At 38.7% G+C, this 19426-nt stretch overlaps 1 protein-coding gene across 2 annotated transcripts in view; it reads right to left on the bottom strand.

Moving 5' to 3' along the window:
* Window positions 1-19426, bottom strand: part of MAN1A2 (mannosidase alpha class 1A member 2) — a 148041-nt gene that overhangs the window by 55237 nt on the left and 73378 nt on the right. The window lies entirely within an intron of this gene.

The raw sequence follows: 19426 nt of genomic DNA, 5'->3' as shown, positions 1-19426 counted from the left end.
ATTAATAAAAGACATTGAAACATTAGGGTAAGAATATTCAATGCGAGAACATGTCTAGAAACCTCCTCACTAGAGGAATATTCTTAATGGCTAACTATGTACCTCTGTCCATCTTTTAATCAATTTGAAATGTACTACAATGATCTGGGGAACGAACTATAGGAGCAGATGCAGTTTTTAGTAAGAATGTATAAAGCAAAGGTGTATAAAGCTTATCTAAACGTGCATGAATTTAAATCAGGACAGTTAAGACAATCACTGTGCTGGCCACTTTAGCACATGAACAACCCAGAGTATCGGGGCAGCAGCAGTAGCTGCAAGTTTGGACAACCAGGCCAGCAGTACCTGCAAGAACTTGCTGTGGTTAGAGCTGCCCTCCTGTCACCTCAGCTGTGATGAGGACTGTGTGCTGCTAATCTAGCATCAGAAGGTAACACTCCACCTCTCTCTCTCTCATCCAAGACTGAATCGAAAGAAACACTTAAAAAAATCAGCCAAAGACATGCCTTTACTTTCTGTTACTGCCATCTCAGCCCCATTTTGCCACTGCTTCTGGACAAAAAAAAACCCCAAACACCTAGTGCTTGGTACCGTGCTTACCTATGCAGACTGGAGTGAGAACTGAGAGACAGCTGCATAGGTTTTTATCAGAGCAAAGCAACAAGAAGAGATGCAGAGAAAAGAAAGAAATGTAGCAAGCAGTGGTGAATAAGATGCCTTTATGGGAGCCTACAGATGTGACGAGAATGCTCTGCTGAGCTTATGAAAGTGGCTTATTTTAATAAGTTTCAGACTTACCATAGGAGCAACAGCAAATGCATTAGGCTCTAGCTTTTAAATAAAGTGCTGGCATCAGACAACATGGTTACTTATCATACAGTAAGTATTTTTGTTTTTTTAAAAAAGGTTGAACTGATAGATTCTCTTTCAGCCTCGGCAGTTCCCTGCTGACAGGCAATGCATTTCAAGAAACACATAGGCAAGAAGAACCAAGAAGAAAAACAACAACAAAAAAGAATGGGTGCCTTGAAAACAAGCTCGTTAGGAAACAGTAAAAGAATTGAGGTATTTAATCCAGATAAAAGATGTTCAAGAGAGGATAAGATAATGACTTTTGAGCATATAAAAGGCTAATACAAGGAAGAGGAAATAATTTTTTTCCCATAGACACGGAGAATACAAAATAACACCAAAATGGAGCACGGGAAAGTACATTAGTTATTAGGAAAAAGTTGGTGAGAAGGATAAGTCATAATGAAACAGGACTGTGATTGCTGCAGAGTTATTACTACAGCTTTTAAAAACACCCTGATTTGACTCCGCCAGAGAACAGAAGAATAACTGAAAGCTACACAGCTTCCTCACCGCCCTTCCAGCCATATTGCCAACTAATCAAATGCCTAGTGCACATTCCATACAAGAGGAAAGTGTTTTGTCTCTCTTGGGACCTTGTGCCTACTCTCTAGACCCACACAGCACCTTTGTAACTGGTACGTAAATCATGGAGACCACCCGCCCCCAAGTTTCTTTCTTAGCACAAGCTCCAAAGTACAGGATGCTAGAACAGAGAGGGAGTCACAGAAACCAAAGTGACAACAGCTCTCAAAGAAATGCTGTTCTTGCAAGATAACACAATATTTTTTCAAATGTGCATTCACACTTGCATTAATTATAGAATTTAGCATGCAGTGGCATTAAGATGTGGAGGTAACTGATCAGAGTCTTCTTAAAGACCCCATAACAGCTCTAACAAGGCATCCTATTTTGAAGATGCAAAAATACTGTTCTAAGTAAATGTATATTAATCCCAGGGTAGCTGTTCTGTCCATTCTCAAAATATGGACATTTTTTCAGAAAAGTTTCAGAAGCCACCACAGACTTGGAGAAGCATTCCCATTTTACATGGCAAAAATCTAATACACTAAATCCATGAATTTACATGGTCTTTGGTAGGTTAATGCTTATTTTTGCAAATTCTGTAAAGCAATGGAAGGATTTTTTCTCCCTATCAAAATACAAATCAAGTTTTTTACAGCTAGAAGGGGAGAGAGTGAAAAAGCGGCAGAAATAGCAAAACGTAACCCACCAAATTGGATAAGTGGATCCCTCATTAAAATGAAAACATTGATCAGTATCTACAAACTAGCATGTACAGCAGACCAGCTGTGAGGGCCTGAATCATTTGCATCCACTAAATTGATGCTTAAAATATCGAACCTGCCACCCACCCGACAACATGAAAGCTTGCACCCAAGTCTATTAATCCAAGTAAGGTGAAAATATTCAGCAGAAAAGGCCTTAAAAATTATGATGATTCTTCAAAAGCCTCCTTAATGTATCCAGTGACTGCTGAGATGCATGCCTGCAACTCTTAGAAGACCATGTTATGCTAATACTGCTGTTAGATGTTCCCTTCCAGCACTATGAATGGCAAACAGCCTCAAATGGCCTCTGTTCCTAACTCTGAGGAGGATTATAGATGTTTTATACAAATAAAGAATCTCTTTCATTTATGTGCATAGACCAGTCTTTGAGTCATTCTTCTTAAACAGTAATAAACGCCAGACTTCTGCTTAATCTGATATTTATTAACTAGTGAGTATCCACAGTGATGCAATGTGGCTGGTTCTGTGGGTTTGATAACTTTTGATCCTTGAAAAAACACCAGGCAAAACATATACTGCACAAGTTCACAAACATGTAGTACTCTCATAATGGCTACTAAATCTTGCACGTTTCCTTTGAACACTAAGCATGAAGATGAGGAAGATCTAATTACTGAATGCAGATAAAAAAACAGAGCATTTGACAGCAATACTATAGTTAGACCCTTGAGCAAAATATTTGCTATTTCTTGGCCCAATCTAGAATAGTTACCTTTCTACCTTCGAAGTTCAATGTGCAGTAGTGAACTAACTCTTTGCTGCCCTTTTGTGGTTAACCACCCATTTTAAAGCTCAGCTTGTCAGATAGGACTTTCTGCATGAGCAGACATAGAGGCTCGTGGTATCGCTTACTGCTGAAAATCAAGATCAGCAGCATTGTCACCAAAGGAAAAAAAAAAAAAAAGAAAACTAGCTAAATAAGCATTGCTGTTTTGTTGCCTATTTATATATAAGCCTTACTGCATAGTATGATGTCTGCATGCCAGATGAATAGCTCTAGGTTCCAACACACTTTCCGCCTTGAAGACTGAGAACTCCTGGTTTACAATGTTCCTATGGCATTTCCCTCTGCAAGTGGGGGTCATCCTGCTATCAAGAAATGAAGAAATTACTCCCCCTTTACATATTTGCTTCTAATAAATTCCTGTGATTTAATGACAAAGGCATCTTGTGAGATGAGGGAGATGCAATAAGATTCTGGTAACATTTCAGCTGTCATGGTATGAATTAAGAGTGGGAGAGCACTTCAGCTGTATTTTACAGATGTTTGTGAGTGAAGATTGAAGAGATATGTCACCTGTAGAATTGGTCCTGAGAATGTAAATCCATATTCATGTGAGATTTAGCAAGGCAGCTACAAACTACACCACCTATAGTGGTGAAACAATGTAGAACGACATGAATACAACAGCACCACTTCAGCATTATAGGTCATAGCAAATGTTCAAGGAAAGAATATTTGCAGATACTGTAAAGACAATGCCACAGCTTTTGCTGTCTTTAGTGAGCTGTAATGATTATCAAAGTACTTGATGAATAACACTTAACATTTCTAAAAGACTGAAAGTCTTTAAACAAGAGAAGACTTATCCTGCAAAGGGATGCTCTGTGACTTTATATTACTTTCTCTATGATAGAAATAAAATTAATATAGAAATGGAAAATCTAAACCTATCTCAGCAGTTTAAGATCAGAGTTTAAAAACAGGAATCAACTTGAATCTGAACTATGCTGCCAACTTAAAATGCCTATGACATGCTGGCTACTCTCAATCACCTTGTCACTCATGGGCCAGGGTATAGTTTTCCAAGATGAGCTGCTCCATCACCTTCCCAGAGACTGAGGTGAGGCTGACCGGCCTGTAGTTCCCTGGGTCCTTCTTCTTGCCCTTTTTGAAGGTAGGAGTGATCTAAGGGTGATGTCATTCATCTTGTGCATTAGCTTTGGTGTCCAATGATACTCATTTAAACCTTAGCCTTTTAAGCTACTACACTTTTGTAAGGCATGCAGCTGTCAAACACAGAAGATTTACACAGCCAGAGAGAAAGAAACTTGGCTTAATTCCTTAATTCTAACAGTCTTTACAATTTCAAAACACTGCCAAATTCACCCTGACAGAAATCCAGGAGCAGTTACTTCTGATGGTGCAACTGTTGCTGCAGAGTCCTCCTGCGCTATGAGAATTCTGATCTCTCAGGAACAGGATAACACAGATAGTACTTCATCTGTAAGTGATGTACTTCATCCATAAACTTGTACTTCATCCACAAACTTGCCAGTTTACTCATTTCATAAGCAAATAAACGCTTCATGAAATGTTCCTTCTTTCAGAAATAAGCACACAAACACACACCCTATCAAAATAAAACAAACAAACAAACAAAAAAAAAAAAAAAAAAAACCAAACCCATTACCAATTCAGTAAACTCAAGAGAGTCAACATTTATCAATGTTTATGACTGCCTCCTCCTGCAACCTGGTTCTGATCCAGGTCTCTCTTCCCTCTAGAGGTTTCCAAAGTCAAACCAGGTTTTTCTACACTAAAAGAAAAAATGCCTTTGTAAAGAGATTTTCTGAAACTCCCTTAGTTTTCAAAACATGCAGACTAGGCTGACATTTTCTTTAACCAGTAACACCACACGTGAGACTTCTACAAATAGTTTTACAAAAGAAAATCACACTGGTTACATCTCTGAAAGATATGCTTTTGTTGACAATTTGAAAGAACGGTAGGAAGGCAAGAAAGGCTGTCCAGTTTCAGATGATGCATGAAACTAGGTGGTATAACAGTTGCCTCTGATGTAAAGATGATGGCTACACAAGCCTTACTATCCTTATTCTGTCTGAGGTTCAGAGACTGATCTTGTAGAAAGTTTCTAATGCAGTGTATCAGAATTATCTTGACTTCAAGGAAAAAGCTGTAACTGTGCTCTCTATTCTACTTCTGAAACAAAAAGCTCCATAAAGCCCACAGGACACCCAAGTCTCCAGATGTCCGCTTTCCTAGAGGCACTGGACAGTTCTGAGATAAAAAAATAAAGGCCGGGTTTTTTTTAATACTAAGTACAGGGACAGGTAAAACACTAGTAAAAGAGATGGCAAGAAACTATTCCATCATATCAACTGATCTGGATGGATGAGATAACCTAGAAAAACTATCCTACTGGTATCTCCTAAGTTAGAGTTACACTGAAAAGCATTACAATCCTTATTTGATCATATTATTCAGCTACAATCTCCAGTCTACAAACAAGCAGAAAAATAAACACAGAAAAATACTTCAGCTACATCAGTTAAATGCAGATAAGACAGATATTATCTGGTTGACTACAACTTTCCCTATTTAGATTTTACAAATTAGCAATTATATGTTTAAATGCTGCTTCTAAGATATAAGATAATAAATACTATGGTGGTTTTCTACCATCAGCAGGGAAAGATTTGCAAAATTCTGATTTGCAGAATTCTTAAGCGATGCTATATTTATCTTTTACTAAAGTTTTCCAAAACTGCCTTCCTGGACAACAGACATCAGAAATCTAGTTACTGTTGACTAAGGCATCTTAGGATCTAATGAAATATTCATTGGTTTCACACTGTTGATATATTTGAAAAATTTACATGAGAAAGTTCATGCATATATTAGTTTATTAGAAATACATGAATATTTTGCTCTAGAAGATATAAACATAAAAATTTGGCATGCACTGGATAACCAGCTAGTCACATTTAAACTACCTGGCACTGGCTAATAAAACCTCAATTAAACTGCATAGTTTCCATTCAAGAGTCTTATCAGCTTCCTTGGCATGGGTGTCATGCATATCTGAGTGGAAAAGTTACATGTTCTCCATTTTTAAGGGGCCTCCAAATCTGAGGCACTTTGCACCACTCAACCAACATCACTTAAAATTCAGAATAAATGCAATGAAAATCTGGCAGGTAAGTGCCTCCCTGATCTGATCATTCCAGGAAGATATAATACACTGTTTCTCACCCCATCTAACTGAGCCAAAATGCACAGCAGTCTTGAGTTAATCTTCTATTATTATTAGAAAGTTGCTTTCAGGCCAGGCAATTTTTGCTTTATCTTTCCTTCTTTTCATATCTGACTTCTTCACCTAAGTTTTCCAGCAGAAGCAGTATTAACCTGCCAGATTAGTTACTTTAGTAAATAAATTGTCTCAGGACTAGAAGCAACAGTCTTGAATTTGCACAACATGCCAATCACAATCACTCATTCCTAAGCATGCTCCAAGGATGTTAGTGGACTTTTAAAAGACTCTTGGATTATTTCTTCTTACTGAGAGAGCTACTATAGCATAGGGAACCAGATGTGAGAGCAGAGACAATGTCTGGCATCTGGCTTAAATGTTCTCCCACTAGTTACTGGCAGCGAGAAAGTAGATTGATTTAGAAAGCCTGGAAAAAGGGAATGGAGAAAGAGAGGGATAAAATCTGAATGGCCATCAGGAAACCAAACAAAAGAGCCATGAGGGGACATCTTCTGTCCCATGAGGGGACAGAAGATCAGCATAGAGCTCTGCCAGCAAGGAAGCAAAATTGGCAAAAGAAAAGGCTTCCAGTCTCCCACAGCACACAATGTGAAGTGCCAGGGAGGATAAGTTAAGAGAAAGCAGCACAGGAGCTGAAGAGGAGAAGCAAAAGGCATCAGGAGGAAGGACAGGGGGCAGATGGAAGGCTAAAGCAGACAAGGCATAGCAATGGACCATGGAGGGAGTGCCAAGAATGCAGTGGTACAGAACAGGAGTATGAGGAATATCTTGGGGAACCTGATGGGGGAAGAATGCTTTCTTATCTCCAGAACATATTCTTCAGACCTAGAACTGACCCTAATGTATCAGTCTCTCAACATGCTTTTGTAGTCAAATACACGCAGGCAAAGTAAATGGTAAAAATTAATCTTGGTGTTTTGTTTGTTTGTTTGTTTTAAACTAATCAACAATTCTTGTCATTTTGCTGCTACCAGTAGTTCTCCTGAGTAACAGATGGCATTATGTTCCTGAAGGTCCTAACCCAACTGATGAGTTTTTAAGAAAGAAAATGTGTATTAAGAACCCTAAGTAATAGTTCTAAAGTCAAGTAATTAAGCAGTTTGTGCTCCACTTACAAGTCTTATGAGAATCCTTTTCATGCAATAAAAATTATCTGCCTTCTCTGATTATTAATCTCTCTTGACACTGTCTTCTTTTTTGGTAACACCTGCTCCTAACATGTTCTCCACTCATGTCAAATATCTCCTTAATTTCCCATATATTTTTCTCTGCCATGTCATCTTTTTCTGTCCTTCAGGTCTGTGCTTACATTGTATTAATTTCTACTTTCTGTCTCAATTATTCCTCCACCTCCTGTTTCTCTGGAATGTGCTGCCAAGCTTTCCATTTTAAATTAGTCTTGATTTCCCCTTTAGACTTTGCCAGAAATGACTCAGTCCCCTTTAGACTGTATTTGCCTTTACAAAAAATGTTAAACAGAGATGAAATTATGTATTGTTTCGCACTATGTGCACTCATTATACACACAGACACCCTTCTCCCATTGGTATCATGTAACAGATTACAATGCAAAAATCGGTCAGTCTAGAAAAAAAAAAATTAAAAAAAAAAAAGAAAAAGAAAAAAAACACATAGCTTTTACATCTTCAAAAACATATCCTTTACCCAGTGTCAGGTGCAAAATATATTTTATTGCATTGTATCTGATGAAAGTGAGTATATAGTGGTTTTGTTTATTTTTTTAATGGATGAACTGGCTTGTTTTCAGATTTACAGACATACTTAAATTATCTACAGTTAATATATATTATTAGGACCACATTCTGACAGAAAATTAGTTGGCAAACAAAAGCTATGAGCAATGAATTAGTAAGCACTGAATCTTCATAGCTGCATAAATTCTGCAAGGCACTTGAAAACCCAGACATTTGTTTTGAAAAATGGTAAGATAAATACCCTAAGCTCCTGCAACATAATTTATAGATCCTAGGGACAGAAATGAGACAAACTTTTTTTTTTATTTCATGCCATATGACCACAAATTTAAAATGCTCAACAGAGCAGCAATTTGATCTTCTATAGAAAATAAAGAATAATTACCAAGATACCTTTGTGTTTCTGTCAATATGTAGTATTTAAGTAGAACATTTCTTCCAAAGATGTATCTGGACTGAGTCATATACAACATATTGACTATTCATGTGTTCAGGAAGCATAACTATCAGTCCTCTGTCTATTTTTGTGTGTGTGTGTTGGTTTTTTTCCCTACACTTCTGCTGTTTTTACAAATCCTTTTAAGAACATGATTACCAAGACACAGCATACGAACAACAATCCTTTATTAATGACTTAACCAGAAATAAATTCCTCCTCATATTCAAAACTCCTATTTATAAATCCAAATGCTCACGGGTCTTTTGCCACAGGATTTCATGTCAAAAGTTCAAACTGAGCTCCTTGCCTTTTGTGAGTTCCACATACTCTCAAAGCCACAGCTACTCAGAACATATTCCCTTGTTCTGTTCCCCACATTTGCCTGGACAACATGGGTTGTTGTCTGTTTTTTTTTTTTTCTTGTAACTTACAGCCTGCATCTAGACCTTTGGCAACATTAAAATGGATTTCATTTATACAGATCACATTGACCAACTGATTCAGTTTCTCCAGAGTTTTCTATTTAACATATCAACATGAGCAAATCTACAGTTAGCTATAAATTCTTACAATAACACTTTCATTGTCAAATCACTGCTATACTGATGATCTCTTATTTTCCATTACCTGAATTTCTGGGATGAGGAGGAGGAGTGCAATCAGACTAATAGCTATCTAGGTCATTTAAATGACCTTTTCTGAACATGGACATAGTTGTGTTATTTGGGTTTACGCTCTTATCTGCAATTTTACATTTTGAATTGAAAAAAAAAAAAAAAGGAACGTTAACAGATTAGAGAGCTTCTTGGTTATTTCTTTAAAGATTTTTCAGCTGATTATCCAATTTATAAATGCAAATACAGTACTGCTGCAGACAGCTTAGCATCCTCTTGATTCCTAATAGATTAGAAGAGTTCACCATCTTTATCATGGGATACGTGAACACATCATTAGAGACAACATGACTTTTGCTAGTGTTTTTCCTAGTTGTTAGGGGTTTTGCTTAGCAGTTTTTTTGCAGCATTTGTGGTATTTATTTCGTTTTTCTTTCACTGTACCCGTTCTTGTCTAAAATGTTTTTTAAGAGGGAAACAATAAATGAAAACAAGTTCCAAAAGGCAAAACAGGCCAAAGATGCCTGGTCTTGAAGTGCTATCTATGTCTCAGGTTGGATTTTTGTTTTGTTTTAAGCGAAAATAAAAATTCTACTGAAAGAACTATGTTTTCAGCTCCCAATAAAGAACGGTATACTTCTTCTCTGGATCAAATCAAGCATGAAAACCCTCACTGCAGACAGTAACGTAGGAGGAGAGAACATGGGAGAACAGTGGGTAGAAATTAGTGTGTTACTGTGTCAAGAGTAATGCAAATAAATGAATGTCTGGAAAAATAAGGTAAGATACTGTGCTTGCTGTCACTGTGCCCATCCATATGACTATTCCACTACTGAAAAGGGAGCCAAAAACTAATAGACATGGTCAGCAGGAGATAACATGGGCTGCAAGTAGTTACAAATGATCCATTCTTTCTTAGCTTTTACAGCCCTCTACAGGAACATGACCAAAGAGTGAGTCTTAAGGGTGGCTCTTAGTGCATAGTTACTGTATTTTCTATTGTTAAAACAGCTTATCCTTTATTTCCACCAGTTTAAAGCATGCTGTACCAACCGGCAAACCTATTTCCAATCAGACTAAGAGGAAACAAAGTTGCAACAAAGTCAATTTTCCCATCCTTTCTCCCTCTTCCGGTGCGGTATGGTACCAAGATGCAGAAATAAATTGGGCCAAATGTCATTTGCCAGTGAAGAAAACATTTAGTACAAGCCTGGTAAACAGAATTTGCACAAGGATTGCAATCTGCACTGCAGTGGCAATGCCCAATATGTGACAATGCTTTAAAACTCAATAAAAAAATATTTTTTTCAGGCTGTGTCCTGTTAGAGATCAGTGAGCTGTCACAAGCACTTAAGAATAAGCAGCTCATCTCCTGGCAACAAAGTGACAATCTCATCTTTATTGGATAGGACATATACAATGCTGTTCTCTCTTCCAAGACTTCATACCTTTGAAAACTTAATTTAGATAAGCCCCTTCACAGGTACAGTCAAGTCTTCTGTGAAACCAGTTCACAAAATACATTGCCCCACTTACTGAAGACCTATACTTTGTATCTTTACGTCAGTTATTGGGCATATCCATTGGTAAATATAACTATTTTACTAATGAGTCTTTCTGAACAGATTCTTGGAAAGGATTAGTTTGATTATCTTTTAATAGTACCAAGTACTTAACAGCCCTTTCTCTCTATTTTAAATGACAGATTTCAGTCTGGATTTATCCATGGGAATTATATTATCTTGCCCAGAAAGACATGTCATTTTGATGGTGTTTATAGAGATGAGAAAGATGATCATGTAAAAGAACTGTTTATATCTAAAGCTGGCAATGGTAAACACAGTAAATCATTAGTGTTTTTTTAACACTGCAAATACCATACATAATGGCTCAACGAAAATAAAACAATAAGCTATCCTTTTTGTTGTATTAATAAATCAGCAGACAAGCAAAATTTGTCATAACAGTGTAAGTGTCCTTCTGCTACTATCACGCAAGAGTCATTAGAATAATATTAACTTTGTTTTCCCTACTTGATGTTGATTCTCAAGCTCAGCCATGAAACTCTGCACATCAACTGACCCTCTGTCCATCTCTGGACTTTTGTCATTCCATGCATTATTGCTGGGAGGAATGTTTTATTTGCCACTACCAGTCACATCACAATTTTAATGATTTGTGCAACTCCACTTCATGAAAAAAAAAGCAGTCAACAGGTACCTTGTGCACTCTCTCCACAGCCAATGCTCTTCACTCTAGATAAGATGCTTAGTTACTCTAAAGGCAAGATAAGGTTACTTCTGCACAACTTACAAATCTTTTTATGGACTGCTAGCAAATGAGCTCTAGGCAAAGCATGCAAGTATAACTTACTAATCCTATTTCTCAGTCACTTGGCTTTCTTTACAACCCAGAACACACTTAAGCACTGGAAACAACTCCCAAACCCTGTTGCAAACAGCTACAGCTGAACTTTTGGGGGGAGGACCCCAGAAGCCATAGTCTCAATGTTTGGTTTTATTACAGACTTCCTACAAGATGCTAAGTCAAGAGAGTCAAATCTGAGTTTTCAGAGACCACTGCTAGCTACAGCATTCCTTTTTCTAGTTCATCTTGCTTCAGAAAATGTGCTGAATTTTCAGAAGCTTTAAGAACACTAATCTGTAAATGTGGGCCACAGGATCTCAGAATGCTAACTGCTGAGAAAAAGTACAGTCATACTTCTGTTCACTGAGGCACCCAAAATCCAGTTAATATCTCCAGCCTTTTATCTATAAGTCTGTCCACTACGAAATTGCTGATATCTGAAATTAGCATGATAACATGTACTCCCACAAGAATACTTTAAACTTTCACAAATGAACATTTATGGGGCACATGCCCAGTATAATTTTGCAGAAAAGATTAAAAATTGAAGTTTCGTATAAAGATAGGTGTTAGATACACCTGCACAGAAGGTATGAGCAACGACCTGCTCTTCCCCTGTGATCTGCCCTCTGGTTGGGCTTGCACTCCATGCATTTGCAGGACAGAACAACTTCCTAAGCACTCTGTGACCTACCGACCATCTCAAATCTGGAATGGACAAGTGGCTGTAGTGCTGTACTACAGTCAGCATGCACACTTTGTGGGAAACCCCTGCTCAAGACAGCAACCCATGATACAATTAAAAAAACCCACAGAACCCACATATCCAAACAAGCAATGACTTCTTGAGGATCAGAAGAAAAACAGGCTTACTCACAGAAACGAGCATTAAAGGAGAAATAGTACCAACCCATGTAAACATAGCCCTCATCTATACAGAAAGACACAATATACTAGACATTAACTACAAAAAGTTATGTCATGTTTAAAAATCATTCAAATCAAAATTTCAGTTAAATACTCAACAGCCCCAAGTTATTCAGTCTGAAGGAACTGAGCTTCCCAAAGGCAAAGCTCAGAAAGAAAGGGAAAACCCACACATTTGCAGGATCCAGCTTAATTTGAATAAAATCTAGGTACCTGAAGGAAAGTCTGCAGTGAAACAAAAGAAAACCGTGTAACACACCATGTTCCTCTGACTCGCTTAGTCTGGGTTAACTACATCTCTTCAGCCTCCTGACAATGAACTGCATTTTGTGTCCTGCCTTCTCCTACCTGGAGACATGGATGCTCCAGCAGGCACCCAGATATGCTTGCTCCACGTACTTTCTCTCAACATCAAAGGATTTTCTTTCCTGCTCTCAATATACACAGGATCTCACTCAACTCCCAACATACCTGAGACAGCAGAAAATAAAGCATGCCAGAACACACAGGGGAAAAAACAAAATCCTTAAACCAAGGCTGCAAGTTTATGAAGGCACTACAAATGGAAATAAGATTAGTTAAAGTTTAATATCAAAAGACTTCATCTTCCAATTTAGACAGCCAAGGGAAGGAGGAAGGAGTCACTATGAGAAAAGCTGCTATTTGAAGGAGTTCACTGACCATCCCCTGGGTGACACCAAGCCCCAGAAGCTGTCCATGGTGATGAGGGCTTACCACCATGGGGAGCCACAGAGCGTCAAAGTTAAGGTGTGGTTGCAGCCATGGGGAAGGCACAGACTTGACACTTGGAAGGCAGGAGACTCCTTTCTCAGTTAGGCAGATGCAGATAACTCTGTAACGATGAGTATGTGTGGCTAGGACTTGCTATGTAACAGGCAAGTATGCTGAGTCACTCTGGAAAGACAGACACTTTCTTGAAGCAAGGAGTAAGAGGTCTCACATCATGGAGAACAATTGGAAGATAGATAGTGGCTTCTTCCCCTCCTGCTGCTCTTGTTTCTTCTGCAAATGCCAACTCAGCAAATTGGACTTGAACTTACCCCAAAGTAAAAAAATCTCTTAAGGAGAATACTGCTTTCTGGTCCCTTCTCACTGGAGATACTTCCTGAAGAGCAGGGATAGTCAGCCTTGCTGGTTTCAGCCCTATCAGAAATTCACCTTCTCAGATTTAGGTCTTCTTTTGGTGAGGAAGACTGTGATGGCAGGGGCCTCATCACTAGAACTGCCTCAGAGAGAAAGGGCAACTGCAACTTTGTTGAAAGCTCCAGGAAACAAAAGGTACCCAAGGATTATTAACAATCAGGAGAGATGACACAGTATCCAGAGACACTGAACATGCCAATGATTTGGATCGCAGTGAAGAGATTACAATTCCTGTGGATTTGCTCAAAAATTTGGACTTTACCTATCTATTCTTCAAGAAGTTGGACAGACATTTGGCTTGTAATATGAGTATCACATTCATTCTAGCAGTGGGTGTAGCCACTGCCAGAGACTACTGGGCAAGAGCTATAAATGAGAAGAGACAGCAATTCCTCAAATAAAGCTGTAAAAAGCTCGGAATATTTTGAACACACAGCAATCAAGTCTGGTATCTTCTTTATTTGCAAAAAACAGAGCAACATTGTTCTTTGTGTTGCTTATGCTTCATTGCTCCTATGATCATTTAGTGTGTTTAATTACAGGATTATTCTGCATATATGCAACACTTGGGTTCTACAGCTGTCTCTCTCCTTCCTAGAACAAATGCCCATTTGGAGAGCAGAAAGTCCATTTACGGTGTCTTCACAAAGGCTTGGAAGTGAACAAACTGCTCCTAGCAGGGTTCAGCATCTTCACTGCTGTCTTTTGGGCAGTCTTCAGAAATGAGGAACAATGGGCCTGGATCCTGCAAGATGCTCTAGGAATCTCCATCTGCCTTTATGAGCTCAAAGAAGTTCACATAGCCAATATGAAGAACTGCAGCGTGTTTCTGCTGGTATTGTTGGTCTATTATGTCTTCCTTGTACTTATTACTCCTTTGCTAATCAGGTGTGGGGACAGCATAATGGAAATCATAGTTCTTGGACCATTTGACTCAGCACATCACAAGAAAATCTGATTTCTGCTGAGGTTTGGTGCCCTACATCAGGTTCAGACACACCTTCTACTATCCTGGGCCTTGAGGACATTTTAATTCCTGCTCTCCTGGTAGCCTACTCTCACAGATTTGACATTCAGGCACACTCATCACAGGTCTGTCTTGTATCTTCTACTGCAGCTTATGGCTGTGGTCTGTTGGCAAGCTTTGCTGTGTAGCAATAACACAGAAAGATCAGCCAGCTCGTTTCTGCTTGGTGCTGTTCGTTCTCACTGCTTGCATGGTTGATGCTTTTTTGCGCCAGGAGTTGAAAGCGTTCTGGGTAGGCAGTGATTTTACAAAGCAGCCCCTCTATCCTCCCTCAGAAATCGGTATCAGCTACTCCAATGCCCAAAAAAACCCAGATCCACAAATGTGACTGAAAGAAGTGGAAGAATATATAATCAGTCATATACCAAATAAAGACAAATGAGACTGATCTTGAATGAAATCTTAAATGGGAGAACTGGATAGGCACCATGGGAGATGAAAGAATTCCAGAGCTGCATCCTGAGAAACCAGCTGATTTTATATATATATAATCAAACTCTATTTGATAGATGGATAAGAGGAAGCATAGTGGTGCCTGTGAACTCAGAAGGAGGAAAACTTGTAGTTCTCACACCTTTAACTACAAGATGATGGTTCCTTTTTGACAGAAATGCCAAATGTAAACATTTTATCTATTCTATATAACCTGGAGAAAAGAAGTGCCTCATTCTTACAGTATAGCTTCCAGACACTTTCTACTAAGCAACTCTCCTAAACCCTGTACCTCCAAAAATAATTAGTAGCTTGTAATTGAGCATAGGCACAATGCATTTTGTACTTCTTATTTAGAAATTTAGGTACTTAGAGATTATGCCTATTAACGTACAGCTTAATAATGAATAATGATAAAGTAAGCCCTTTGTATTGATTGCTTAGTAGAACCTGGGAAGAAACCTCTTGCATACGACAAAATACAGGAGAGCCTGCCTGCACATACATACCTGCCTGATCTCCCAAGAAATCACATGCTTTTTTCTTCTGCTTTTTATCAAGTTTCTTTTTCTTTCTTTGGTTTGACAGTATAATTAAAAAAAAAAAAAAAAGTATACAGTATACCCTACTTGTTCTGTATCCAGCTCTGGGGTTCCCAGTACAAGACAGACATGGACCTGTTAGAGCACGTCTAGAGGAGGCCACAAATATAGTCAGAGGGCTGGGACAGCTCTGCTGTGAGGAAAGGCTGAGAGAGTTGGGGTTGTTCAGTCTGGAGCAGAGAAGGCTCCAGGAAAACCTTATAGTGGCCTTTCGATATATAAAGGGCACTTTTAAGATAGATGGAGACTTTTTACCACAGCCTGTAGTGACAGGAGAAGACACAGTAGTTTTAAAACTGAAAGAGGATAGATTTAGACTGGATATAAGGAAGAAATTTGTTCTGATGAAGGTGATGAGATACTGGAGCAGAGGTTACCCAGAGAAGATGTGGATGCCTCATCCTTGGCAGTGTTCAAAGTCAGGCTGGATGGGACTTTGAGCAACCTGTCCTAGTGAAAGATGTCCATGCTCATTGCAGGGGGTCAGACTAGATGATCTTGAGAGTTCTAGGAGTCTATGATTCTACATTGATAATATATTTTAATAATGTACGTTGAAGAAAAGTCACAGGCCCAAAGCTTAAAAAAACCCCCAAGTATCTCAAAAGCAACAACAGATTGGGACCTCATTCCTACATAAGAGCTGAGACAAACACAGCACACTCTTAGATCTGATAATATAACACCTAGCCAGACACCAGATGGTCACAATTAGCCAGGAAAAACTTATTGCACAGAGGATTTAAACAAAGGCCTCCCAGACGGCAGACCTATTACCCCTGCAACCAGATAAACCTCTATGTTTTTTCAACTTGAGAAAACTGAAACAGAATGCACAGGCAGATTTTCCACTGTGCCAAGTTTCACAGGCATATCTTGATTTTCTTCTATTCAAAAGGCATTTTGACACAGAAAAATGGAGAAAGATGGTGGTTTTCCCCAAAATGGGAGAACTGCCTGTTAGAGAAACACTTCTGTCTCTCTACATCAACAGAAAGGTGCAGTGTGGCAAGACAACCAAGACATTCAGCCAGAGGGACATGAAAACACATCCTCCTCAAACTTCAGCTTTGCATGCTCATCACTTGAAGAAGTCCAGTAGAAATTCTCACATGTAAAAAGTTGAGCTGTGAAAAGGCAGGCAGGCCTGTGACTCAACACTGGACAGGACAAGCCTACTACATTTTGAGCCAAGTTGTCAGTTGCTATAAACAGTAGGGGTTTGTTTGGTTTTGGTTATAAGGGACATATATTTCACTATTCCCCCATCCACTGCAGTGAGTAAGTACAGTCCCTTACTGAAAAAAGGGACAGTAATATCCACTATCTTAATATGAAAAGTTCAAAATTTTACCATCAACTGAAACCAGCATCATTAAAACCATGATCACAGTTGACACTCCTCTGAGTAATACCAGTAACGTAACAGCTAAAATACAGCCTCAAGACCACAGTCATGCCAATAGACATGCTGAATATTTTTTAAAAAACAACATGTTTCTAATAAGAGCATGAAACAGGACAATTTAATCTAAATTAATAGCCAGCTGTATTTAGATGTTAAGGTCAATATCTACCATTATGACTCATAATCAGATAAAATCCTATTAAGTACAATTACCCTCTCCATACAAAGGGCAAAAGCACATAAACCATCCTGACTATCAAATTCTCTAAATGTGGCCACTAAAAAATCATTGAACTTCCACAGCTGATGCTGAGTCTTGGATACTTTCTTTTATGGTTGTCATTATAGCATCTTTAACAGCACTAAGTGATAGGAGTCAAAACAAAATAAGAAAGCTTTTATAACTCTCACCAAACACCAGTAACTCCTCTTGCAGACCTAGGTAGAATTTATATATATTAAAAGGGGAAATCAGAATTAATTCCAAACAGCCTGCTCATTGTATTGGATCTATTTATCAATAACTCAAACAGGACATGCAAAAGTGTGGAAATTAGTAAGAAAACCTTTTAAACGAGTATCTAGCAAGAGTCTTACAGAAGAAGAGGCTTGAAGGAAGGGAAATGGGGATTGGAATATCAAGAAAGCGTTGGAAGGGAATATGAGCAAGTAAATGATAGGCTGATGAACAGAGGAGGGATACCTACCGGTAGGTAGAGACTTCCTTAGAAACATAAGCCCTGGTGCATGTTCACAGTCTGATAAAGCTAAGAAGTGTCTCTTCACTTGTCTGAATGCAGTAAGAAATTAAGAAAGGCCAACCCTGAGCTAAGGAATACATTCCCTTCTTGAGAACAGAAAAGACCAGGTTGGAAATCACATCTCAAATAAATCTGTTACCAACTCCAAGGCGTTCCCAAAAGCAGGTGTCTCTCTCTCGGGGTCAACTACTGAGAAGCCTCAAGTTCCCTTGCTTGTCTTATCCACACTGACAACTTGCAGAGAAACTAGCCAGCTTGGCAAATGAAGTAGTCTCTCAGGTACCAGAAGCAGTCCTACCTTTCAAACTATTTTGAAAGAAACAGTCTGAACACTTTTTTTTTTTAGGAGTTCTTATTTTGAAAAATCAAGATAATACACATGAACACTTGACAAGAATCATCTTCTACCACAAATCATGAAGCATTTAAAGTCCATTGGACAGACTGATACCATAAAAATATTTTTAAAAACAAAAGAGCCAGCCCAGTGGCCAAAATTCAGGAAAGAAAGAGGGTAAAACTTTTCTTAAAAAGGAAACAAATGTGTTGATAAACTCTTTAAGCAAAGGAACTTGTTATGATTCCACCAAGTAGTCAGAAGGAACTGAAAGGAAAAGGAACACTCTGCTTTACAAATGCAGGCACATCATGTGTTTCGGCAGCCTTTGGCTCCACCTGTTTGCATATTTGGCCAACAAAAGCCCTTGTTAAGGGGCTTGTGCACAGGCGTGCTATTGACCTATACAAACAATCCAGCTACCAATGTGTCATCTTTGCACTTTCTCTGAGGTTTTTCATATTTACAGTAGATGACTCCAAGGAGCATGCTCCAGTTTGAGTAAGTTATCCAGAGACAGGATCAATGTTCCTAGCTGATGATGTGGGACTGCTCTACTCAATGCTTGATGACTTCAGTGATCACATAGTACTTAATGTGATCTGAGTTCCAAGCAACAGAAATACAGATTTCTGAAAAGGAAGCATCCTTCAACATGACGCTGAGGTCACCTGCACTATGGCAGGAAATACCATGACTATTCCTAATCCTTCCAGCTTCGCTACTCCAGCTGCTCCTCAGCACAAGCTGAAAAGCACATGCAGCTCAGGCTGCTCTCCATGAATTTTTTTTTGCTACAGAAATAAAAACATAAGCATTTTTCCTTGCTTATGTCTGACAGCAACAGAAAGCTTCTGTTCTGGAGGCCTTCAAAAGAAAACTGGTAGGTTAATAATGGTGACCTAGATGAAATGAAGAAGTGGCCTCAAGTTAATATCTGGATTGATCATTCAGTGATTTTTATGCCTTCTTTTGTTAAAACAAAAGTGTAAACTAACAGGACTTGAATTTCACCACTAACACAAGTGATATCTGCTACAAAGTTCTCTTCCTGAAGATGTGCCACAGCAAACAATTTAAAAGGCTGACTTGTAACACTGGAGAAGAGGATCACTCTCTGAGGGTAAAATCCTTACTGAGCTCTGAGGAAACTGATGGAAGACCTAAGTCTGACAGATTCTGGAGGCAGGGAATGGTTCACTGCCACAAACACAAGGTCAGCTCTTCAGTTGCTACAAAGGAAAAAGAGAGTCAAAACTATGCGCTTCCCCTTTCCTTTGGGCCTCCTGTAACAGATCACATGAATCGGTGCAGCAGAAAGGACTGCTTGCAGCTGATTCCTCTGCAGACAGGGGGCTTGGAGACTCTGGACAATGAAGAAGGTAAAGCAGTAGTACTTGAAAAACAAACTAGCAATATACACTGGATTTCTGGTTTGTGACCAAGCTCTTT

This window comes from Streptopelia decaocto (assembly GCF_964273445.1).
Source record: "Streptopelia decaocto genome assembly, chromosome: 1".
In the NCBI taxonomy this organism is placed as follows: domain Eukaryota; kingdom Metazoa; phylum Chordata; class Aves; order Columbiformes; family Columbidae; genus Streptopelia; species Streptopelia decaocto.
Note: the sequence above shows the minus strand (reverse complement) of the source record. Positions and strands in the feature narration are given on the sequence as shown.